We start from the raw sequence: 11,017 nt of genomic DNA, 5'->3' as shown, positions 1-11,017 counted from the left end.
TGCTCTCAGTGTACATAAAAGAAAAGATACATCTATCAAGAATCATAAGGTACAACACTTAATGATAGTCATAGGGTACAAATAAGTAATCAAATCATATTAGGAAACAGTCAATATAAATCGTAAGGATACCAGCAACAAAGTTACTGTCATACAGTCATAAGTGTGAGGAGATGGGTGATAGGAACTATGACAAGATTAATAGTAGTGCAGACTTAGTAACTAGTTAGACAGTGTTGAGGGAATTATTTGTTTAGCAGAGTGATGGCATTCGGGAAAAAACTGTTCTTGTTTCTAATAGTTCTGGTGTGCAGTGCTCTATAGCGTTGTTTTGAGGGTAGGAGTTGAAACAATTTAGGTCCAGGATGTGAGTGGTCTGTAAATATTTTCACAGCCCTCTTTTTGACTTGTGCAGTATACAGGTCTTCAATGGAAGGCAGGCTGGTAGTAATTGGTAGGAAACTGGTAGCTTGGTTGACTTTGGCTTGTTAGGGAAGTGCTGGTGAAATTGATGAACTAAATCAGGGCATGTACTCTGCATTTTCCCAGGAGTGATCTGCAAAAAAATAGCCTTTCCAATGAATCAAGTACCAAATACCTTTGCTTCTTTTCCTAGGATTACTTCCATCTCATATTCTGGTTCTCCCTCTACTATAACTGGTGGTGTAAGGGGCTCTGTGATTGTATTGTGCTAGGGGAAACATCTTTGGAGATTAATGCTTAGTGAAATACTGGATGCACCTTCTCTGAAGGGGGTAATGGGATGTGGAAAGCTACAGGGTTGATTTGTCAATCAAATGCCGATGGGCATTTGCTGCCTTATAAATCTGTTTTAGTTGGTTGAGCTGCTGTTTCCAAAGTTTTTGGGCTACAATTTGCTCCTATAAGAAGTCAAACACTCCTGGAACAGTTGACTCCAGTGCAGGGTGATCTGGCAACATTTTAGGGTGTATGCATTATATGGCTTGAAATGGCATCATTGAAGTCAATGAGTGCAATGAATTGGGAAGAGTGCCTCTGTTATGAATAATTGTTTGCTTTGGCAGCCATTCCCCTGGCTTTGGAAAAACTCAGCCTTTACTCGTGTTTCTGTCTGTGCCTTGCCTTGTGCCTTTGACTTGTCAACTTGCCTTGCCCTTTGGATTTTCTTTTGCCTCATGGACTTGCCTTGCTGAATGGACCTTAACTCTGGACCTTGCCCCATGAGCTTGCACCTTGTCTTTGGACTTTCTCTCTGCCTTTCAAATTGGTTTGTTGCTTACTGGCTATTGTTTGTGGGTCTGTGGGTGGCTGCCTTCTGGAAGTGTGCAGTGGAGCCTTACTGGCCGTTGCAGGGCTGTTTGTTGTTCCATTTAACAGAGCAATAAGGGACTCTATTGAAACCTGCCTCTCCTAGGCGACCTGGGTCATAATAATATGTATAGGGTCTTCTGTATATGGTATATATAATCCATATGTTTGGACTTGCATTTGACGCATGGATATACCAAGTGCCTTTTTCTAATTAACTTTCTTTTCAGTTTGTGGTTAACCCATAGTTTCTTTGAGCAATAATGTGGTTAGCTCATTTCACTTTCAGGCTGTTAGCAATTTCATAACATAACATTAACATAACATCAGAGTTGGAAGGGACCTTGGAGGCCTTCTAGTCCAACCCCCTGCCCAGGCAGGAAACCCTACACCATCTCAGTCAGATGGTTATCCAACATTTTCTTAAAAATTTCCAGTGTTGGAGCATTCACAACTTCTGAAGGCAAGTCATTCCACTTATTAATTGTTCTAACTGTCAGGAAATTTCTCCTTAGTTCTAAGTTGCTTCTTTCTTTGACCAGTTTCCACCCATTGCTTCTTGTTCTACCCTCAGGTGCTTTGGTGAACAGCCTGACTCCCTCTTCTTTGTGGCAGCCCCTAAGATATTGGAACACAGCTATCATGTCTCCCTTAGTCCTTCTTTTTGTTAAACTAGACATACCCAGTTCCTGCAACCGTTCTTCATATGTTTTATCCTCCAGTCCCTAATCATCTTTGTTGTTCTTCTCTGCACTCTTTCTAGAGTCTCAACATCTTTTTTACATCGTGGCGACCAAAACTGGATGCAGGATTCCAAGTGTGGCCTTACCAAGGCATTATAAAGTGGTACTAACACTTCACGTGATCTTGATTCTATCCCTCTGTTTATGCAGCCCAGAACTGTGTTGGCTTTTTCAGCAGCTGCTGCACTGCTGGCTCATATCTAAATGGTTATCCACTAGGACTCCAAGATCCCTCTCACAGGTACTACTATTGAGCAAGGTACCACATATACGGTACTGGTGCATTTTGTTTTTTTGGCCTAAATGTAGAACCTTACTTTTTTCACTGTTGAATTTCATTTTGTTAGATAGTGCCCAATGTTCAAGTCTGTCAAGATCTTTCTGTAACTTGAGCCTATCTTCTGGAGTGTTGGCTATTCCTGCCAGCTTGGTGTCATCTGCAAATTTGATGAGTTCCCCATCTATCCCCTCGCCCAAGTCATTGATGAAGATGTTGAAGAGTACTGGGCCTAAAACAGAGCCTTGGGGTACTCCACTGCATACTTCCCTCCATGTGATGTAGTTCCGTTGAGGACTACACGTTGAGTGCGGTTGGTCAGCCAGTTACGAATCCATCTGGTGGTGGTGCTGTCTAACCCACATTTTTCTACTTTATCTAGTAGTAGGTTATGGTCTTCCTAATCAAATGCTTTACTGAAGTCCAAGTAAATTATATCGACAGCATTCCTCTGGTCTACTAATTTTGTCATTTTGTCAAAGAATGCGATAAGATTAGTCTGGCATGATCTGTTTTTGACAAACCCATGTTGGCTTTTGGTTATTACTTTGTTTGCTTCTAGGTGTTTGGTGATTCGTTGCTTGATTATCTTTTCCAGAATCTTCCCCGGTATTGAGGTCAGACTGATAGGTCTGTAGTTTCCTGGATCTGTTTTTTCCTTTTTGAAGATGGGAACTACATCAGCTCTTTTCCAGTCCTCTGGCAGCTCCCTGTGCTCCAGGATCTTTGAAAGATATAGTTCAGTGGTTCTGAGATCACGTCTGCCAGTTCCTTCAGAACCTTGGGGTGTAATCCATCCGGTCCTGGTGATTTGAACTCGTCTAGGGTAGACAGGTGTTCACTTACCATTTTCTTCCTATTTTAACTTGTGTTTCTAATCTGTTTTTGTAGTGCTGTTTTGATAGGTTGGATTGTTTTTCCTTTTGTGTAAAGACAGATGCAAAATATGAGTTAAGTAGATCTGCTTTCTCCTGTTGCTTGTCATCTTCTTGCCACTTTCTCCCAGCAATGGGCCAATTGTTTCCTTGACTTTTTCTTGTTTTTAACATGTTGGAAGAAGCTTTTTGTTATTTTTACTTTTGTCGCTAGCCTTTGTTCATTGTGAGCCTTAGCTTTCCTCACTTCATCTTTACAGGCTCGGGCTGTTGCTGATATTCTGCCTTAGTTATTTGCCCCTCTTTCCACTTTTTATATTTGTCCTTTTGTCTTTCAATTTGTCAGATAGTTCTTTATGCATCCATGCTGGTTTCTTTTGAGATCTACTATTTTTCTTCTTCATTGGTATTGTGTTAGACTGTGCTTTCATAATCTCACTTTTCAAAATTTCCCAAGCTTGTTGAGTTGTTTTCCCCCTGAGGATTCTCATCCATTGAATCCTTCTCAAGCTCTCTCTAAGTTTATTGAAATTAGCTCTCTTAAAGTCCAAGACTCTAGTTTGACTTTGTTCTACTACTTGTATTTGCTTAATGTCGAATTCCAATATTGCGTGGTCACTTGCCCCCAAGGTTCCTGTAGCTTCAACACCTTCTATCATTTCATCTCTGTTAGTGAGAATTAAGTCCAATATAGCTGATCCCCTTGTCGCCTTCTCTATGTTTTGGGAAACAAAGTTGTCTGCTAGGTTTGTTAGGAACCTGTTGGATCTTCCACTTGGCGCAGAGTTTGTTTCCCAGTTGATGTCAGGGTAGTTAAAATCCCCCATTACTACTGTGATGTGCTTCCTACATACCTTAGTTAACTGACTAGCAAAAAGTTCATCTACTTCCTCTGTTTGGTTGGGTGGCCTATAATATAGACCTATGGCAATATCGTTTTTCACCCCTTTTATATTGACCCAAATACATTCAAGATGATTTTCATCATTGTTGTGCTCTATTTCTGTAGAGATGTAGTTATTTCTTATATATAGTGCAACTCCACCTCCTCTTTTATTTGGTCTATTTCTTTTAAATAATTTATATCCCTCTAGCTGTATGTTCCATTTGTCAGTTTCATCCCACCAAGTTTCCGTAATGGCAACAATATCATATCTACCCTCATTTACTTGGATTTCTAATTCACCCTGTTTATTCCTCATACTCTGTGCATTGGTGTATAGACATTTGAGTCCATTGAGCAAATTTCTTGTCCCTTTCCTTTCTCATTCTACATCTCAAGCAAAGCAAATCTTCTTTCCTACATTTTAATGTAAAGTCCAGTTGGAAGAACCTAACAACATAGTAAAGATCTCCTTGTGGTTAATAGTTCCCATTTTTATTTTGGTAATAACATTGAGAATTCCCCAAATTCAGTGCAGTTTGGAATATCATAAAATTTTCAAAGTAATATACAAACTTTCCTGGACCTGAGGAGGACAACAGGAGGTGATATGCACTTTGGGAAATAAGTGTGATTTGAAGAGAAACAGGATTAACTGGGGAAGAGCTGATTGAAAGGAGAATGGAAATGAATGAGTTAAAGTCCTTTCAATCATGGTTCAAACTGAAGCAAGGGGTGGAACTATATATGGTTGCTCTTGTGAATGACCTCAGTTGAAACTTAGGTGCTTGGAGTACAGCTTTTCTTCTCTTATTAAATCTCTTGGGAACTTTTGATACTATCAACTCTAATATGGTTCTGGGCTCCTATGAAAGTTACAATTTGAGGGCACAGCATTGTAGGTGTCTACTTAAAATGTGAGCTTTTTAATTTTTATTTTATTTAAAAGATTAAAATACAAAATCCCAAAAAATGCAACAACAAAACAAAACACTACAGGACAAAAACATTAAAAAATGTGAATTAAAAGGACAAAAAACCAAAAGCACATATTATCCACTCAGCTGAACATTGACAGATATACTGCAAAAATAACATCTCCTTTTGTAAAAAAAGTTCAAAATTTATAGACTTCTACATCTATTTGAAACCTAATATGACTTGTCATACATTATATATGAAAAAGAATAGTTAACAGGTTAAACAATAGCAACATTAGACTTCAAGACCTCTGTTCAAAATGTGACCTGTAAAGTTCTCAATTTTTTCTTCTTGGTGATACAAAAATATGAGACCAAGCTCACAGTTTAGTGGAATCTATTCTGCCATGGGTAGATTGTCTTCTTAGTGGAAATATTGTAAATAAACTTTGTTTACTACAGATAACCAAGATGTATTCTGTAGCAGTGGTGGGATTCAAAACTTTTTACAATCAGTTCTGTGGTGGGCATGGCAGAGGAAGGATACTGTAAAATCTTCGTTCCCACCCCACTCCAGGGGAAGGATACTGTAAAATATCCATTCCCTCCCCAATCCAGGGGAAGGTTACTGTAAAATCCCCATTCCTTCCAGATCAGCTGGACTTGGGAGGCAGAGAATAGATGGGGGCGGGGCTAGTCAGAATTTTTACTACCAGTTCGCTGAACCACTCAAAATTTTGACTACCGGTTCTCCAGAACTGGTGAGAACCTGCTGAAACCCACCTCTGTTCTGTAGGTAAATAAAGAACTGAAAAGTGAAATTTGAGATACTATTTTATTTATGATAGAGAAACAATAATTTCCATTATAATGAATCATCTTTCTTCATTTTTCATAATATTTCATTATCATTATAATAAGCTGTGCCCACCCAAAAGAAGGAAGGAAGGAAGGAAGGAAGGAAGGAAGGAAAAGAAGAAAGAAGGAAAGAAAGAAAGGAAAGTTCTCTGAAATAATCAGGAGTAAAACAGTGTAGCAAATATCTTGCTGTTTTCATCTCTTGATCAAGAAACACTTCTGAGGCTGATGAAAGGATCATAAGATGCTGTAAAATTGTTGAAGTTTTACACAGAGTTGTCAAACCATTTTCATCAATAGGGAAGCCTGTAAATGGATTACAAATTAAATGTTAAACTTAACAATGCAGAAGTAGGTAAACAAGCATCTATGTTTTCATTACCAAACTAGTTCAAGATGAAATGTTTTGCTGGAGACAGCATCAAGGAAGCAGCCAAATAGTATAATAAAGAAAAACTTCTGTCAGCCTAGGTTGGAGGAACTCTAGTTGTTGATGGGTGGCTGAAGAACTTAAAATAAGTGTTCAGGACCAGCTGCTACAGGAAGATTGATGAAGTACAGTAATGCCAGCAAATTAGGTTTGCATGTGGTTGATCCAAGTTTCTGGTAGCTAATCTGAAGCAAAGGAGTCAAAGGCAGGTGAAGTGGAAGCAATACCTCTATTCATTTATTTTTATTTTATTTATTTTATTTTGTCACAACAGTATATATAAGCATAAGCATAAAACAATTATACAACATATAAGCGTATATATAATGAAAGGAAACAATAGGACAGGAATGGTAGGCACTTTTGTGCGCTTATGCACACCCCTTATAGTCCTCTTAGGAATTGGGTGAGGTCGATAGTAGACAGTTTTTGGTTAAAGCTTTTGGGAGTTTGAGAAGAGACCATAGAGTCAGGTAGAGTGTTCCAAGCGTTAACAACTCTGTTACAAAAGCCATATTTTCTGCAATCAAGATTGAAGTGGTTAACCTTAAGTTTGAATGTATTGTTTGCTCTTGTATTATTGCGATTGAAGCTGAAATAGTCTTTAACAGGAAGGACATTGCAATAGATGATTCTGTGTGTTAAACACAGGTCTTGTCAGAGTCGGCGGAGTTCTAAGTTTTATAATCCCAGGATTTCAAGTCTGGTGGTATAAGGTATTTTGTTGTTTACAGAGGAGCCAATTTTCACTATTTTATATTTTATATTTTATATTTATATTTATATATATTTATATTTATTTATTTATATTTTTTATATTTTTATATTATTTATATAAATAAATAATAAATTATTTATATTTATTTTATATATATATATATATATATATATATATATATATATATATATATATATATATATATATATATATATATATATATATATATATATATATATATATATATATATATATATATACATATATATATACATATTTATATTATATTTTATATTTTATATCAATATTCACCCAAGAAAGAAAGAAAGGAAAGAATAGGGAGAAGATTAGGCTACAGGGCTAAAGTTAAGGGAGCATGGGGGATATTTCCTTTTTCATCAAGACTATGATAATATGGAATCCAGAGCACCCTTGAGAAGAAAATACTACCTGAATCCCGGAACTTCTTATTTTGGGTCCACACAGCGCATTGCACAACAAGAGTAACAACATTTCTTCTTTTTTTCACAACCATAATCTGTCTCGCACTCATTAGGCTGAGGACCAGTGCATCTGCAGCGATCGATTGGACACACCCCTGGCTTCTGTTTAATTGGACCTTCTGATAATGGCAGAGGGGAAATGGGAGGAATATTGTCAAATTATTACATTATATTAGATCATATCATATAATCATGTCATTATTACATTAATTATATTGTATTAATTATATTAATTACTATATATATGTGTGTGTGTGTGTGTGTGTGTGTGTGTGTGTGTAGGTCTTTGGTTATTCGGGTTTTCTCCCACGTAAAATTGGAAGTGTCTTGGCGACGTTTCAATGAAGTCTCATTTGTCATCTTCAGGCTTCAGCTTCGTGCTTCTGGGAGCAATGTGTGACTTTAAGCCAGATGTCTTTCTGTTGGGAATTATACCTGAGATATATACTAGAGATGCAAAATATTTGATTGTGAACATTATTACAGAAGCTAGGATTGTGTTTGCTAAAAATTGGAAAAATGAGAAGTTACCTTCGCAAGATGAAATAATTAGAAAAATGATGGAATGTGCAGAGATGCGTAAATTAACATTTGAAATTAGAGAGCAAGAAGACAAGCAATACTATAAAATATGGAATTTATTTTATTTTTGGTTAGATGGAAAGATACGTTAGAAAAGACAATATAAAATATATGTATGAAAGAGATGTTTATTCTGTGAATGCACAAGAAGATATAACCCTAACCCATGCAGCACATTGTAATTGAATTGATATGATGAGTTTTTTCTCAAAAAAAAAAGAAAGAAAGAAAGGATTTCAATCTGCTGCTTGATAACAGAGAAGGGAAACTCTGAACAATTCCTCCTTCCTAAGTGAAGCCAGAACAATTGGAAAAAAGTCATGGAAGACTATTTCAATATATGATAATTATTGCAAGCTTAATATATGCACAGAGAAAGATTCAATGTTACCCATTTTGGAGGAATAGTTGGTGAACTTGAGAAGAAGCAACAGGAAATTTCCCCAGAGATATTGTTCAACATATTCTCCGTAGGATTCCTAATTCTACCTTTGTTTCAAAGGCTAATTCAATCCACTAACTTTTTTCAGGCTTCTAACTACATATTTCACTTAAACCTTGTCAAAATGAATTGTAATTTTCTCCAACCTCAAAGGCCTGCAATACGTTATAGGTTAACAAAGTGTCAAAACAACCAATATGAAGTTGTTTAAGTAATCAATTTCAATTTTAGAGTTCTTTATCATTCTTATTTCTTTTCAAGTGTTATAAAATTAATACAGATTGATTGGAAATCTGCACCTTCAACTTACTGAGAGAAAATGGAGATTATATCTTTTCAAATATAATCTCCATTTTCTCTCAATTAGATACACACACAAACACACATACATATATATATATACAGTAAAACACAATTTGGTTGAATAACTTTATTGCTATCCTCATAAACATCAACTTTACAGTCAATTGTATGAAGAGCATTTCCAACAAAATTTAAATATTTGCATTTCTGAAACTGCATTACAGTTTAACATATGTTATCGTATTTTCCCTGATAATAATGGGAGTAAAAGCTATATAAATTAATATTCAATCAGCTACATCAAAGAGACAATTTAAAGGTAAAGATGCAGGCATAAAACTCGGTCAGGCTTTGCTCTCTTTCCTCCATCATCTCTTCACCAAACAGCTACTTTTATGTCTCACCTGTTGGGAGGTGGCTCCCAGTTGTGGAGGGGAATCCCATCCAAAGAGCTAGAAGGCCCCCAAGGAGAAAGGTGGCGAACAGCTTCATGCTGTCCTCTAGATTCAGCAAATGACTTAGAATGATTAAAAAAAAAAACTACTACTGCTGGACAGAGCAGTGTAGGAACAGAAATGTGGTTAGGGCTCCACTTGCACAGAACTGCTATCGGAGTTCTGCCAAACTGGTTTGTATGCTTCAATTCTTTCTCCTCCCCCAAAACGTAAGCAAGTCTTCTCATTTTTGTTGAAACAGAAGCTAGGGTTGCAACAGGTAGCAGCAGTCGTAACTGCAACATTACTGTTTATTTCCAAAGGTTATAAACAAATTTTCCTGGGCCTGAGGAGGAAAATGGGAGGTGATATGGATTTGGAAAATAAATGTACTTAAAAAGAGAAACAGGATCAACTGGATAAGAGCTGACTGAAAGAAGGATTGAAATGAGTGAGTTAAAGCCCTTTCAGTCAGGGTTCAAACTGGAAACATGGGATGCCAATATATGTGGTTGCTCTTGGGAATGACCTAAGTTGTAACTTGATGCTTGGAGTGCAGCTTTCCTTAAAGCAGGGGGGGTCAAAGGCGGGCATCACATTTTTGTCATGTAATGTATCACAACCTTTTCCCCCTTCACTAAACCAGGGGTGGGAATGACCAGCGCATGATGCATCTGGCCCATGGGCTGCAAGTTTGACACCCCTGCCTTAAAGGAAAACCTGTAATTAAATGACCAATTACCATGATGGTATTCTGTATAATAAAAGAAAAAATGCAAAGTGAAATCTGAGAAGCTGATTTTATTTATGATAGAGAAACAACAATTTCCATTACAATGAATAATTTTTCTTTATTTTTCATAGTATTCCATTATTATAATCTGTGCCCACCCAAAAAAAGGAAGGAAGGAAGGAAGGAAGGAAAGTTCTCTGAAATAACCAGGAGTACAACAGGTGGCAAATATCTTGCTGTTCCAGTCTCATGGTGAAGAAACACTTGGAGGGTGATGAAGGGATCAGAAATATGCTGTGAAATAGTTGAATACATGGAGTTGCCAAAACTCTTTCATCATCTGGGAAGCCTGTTAATAGATTACAAATTAGATGTTAAACTTAAACAACAATGGAGAAGTAGATAAACAAGCACCTATGTTCCTAATTTCCAAACTAGTTCAAGAGGAAACATTTAGCTGAGGATAGCGTCAGCGATGCAGCCAAATGATATAATAAAGAAAAACAGCTAAACCTGGGTTGGAGGAATCCTAGTTGTAAATGAATGGCTGAAGAATTTAAAATAAAAGTCAAGGACCAAGTACTCTAAAAAGGCCAGTAAATTAAGTTTACCTGTGGATGCTCAAAGTTTATGAAAGCTAATCTGAAGCAAAGGGAATCAAAAGCAGGTGACATGAAAGCAATATCTGTATTCCCCAGAGAAGGAAAGGAAAGAATGGGAAGAAGATTAGGCTACAGGGCTAAAGTGAAGGGAGCATCAGTGATATTTCCTTTTTCACCAAGAATATGATAATATTGAATCCAGTGCATCCTTCAGAAGAAAGTATATGTAAAGTACTACCTGAATTCCAGAGCTTCTTATGCTGGGTCCACACAGTTCATTGAACAACAATAGTAACAACACTTCTTATTTTTTTCACAATCATGATCATTCCGGCACTTATCAGATTCCGGTTGAATGCAGTTGCAATAATTAATTGGACACACACCCGGTTTCTGTTGGATTGGATGTTCTGGTAATGACAGA

At 36.9% G+C, this 11,017-nt stretch overlaps 1 long non-coding RNA gene across 1 annotated transcript; it reads right to left on the bottom strand.

Annotated features, from left to right (window-relative positions):
• Positions 1–5,809: 5,809 nt before the first annotated feature.
• On the bottom strand, positions 5,810–9,766 carry LOC131194819 (uncharacterized). The gene is made up of 2 exons (XR_009154321.1): positions 9,229–9,766; positions 5,810–6,152 (listed from the first exon to the last, which is right to left on the bottom strand). It is a non-coding gene; the product is annotated as an uncharacterized LOC131194819 (long non-coding RNA).
• Positions 9,767–11,017: the final 1,251 nt, after the last annotated feature.

The sequence above is a fragment of the Ahaetulla prasina genome, chromosome 3 (genome assembly GCF_028640845.1).
Source record: "Ahaetulla prasina isolate Xishuangbanna chromosome 3, ASM2864084v1, whole genome shotgun sequence".
NCBI classification, from domain to species: Eukaryota; Metazoa; Chordata; class Lepidosauria; order Squamata; family Colubridae; genus Ahaetulla; species Ahaetulla prasina.
Note: the sequence above shows the minus strand (reverse complement) of the source record. Positions and strands in the feature narration are given on the sequence as shown.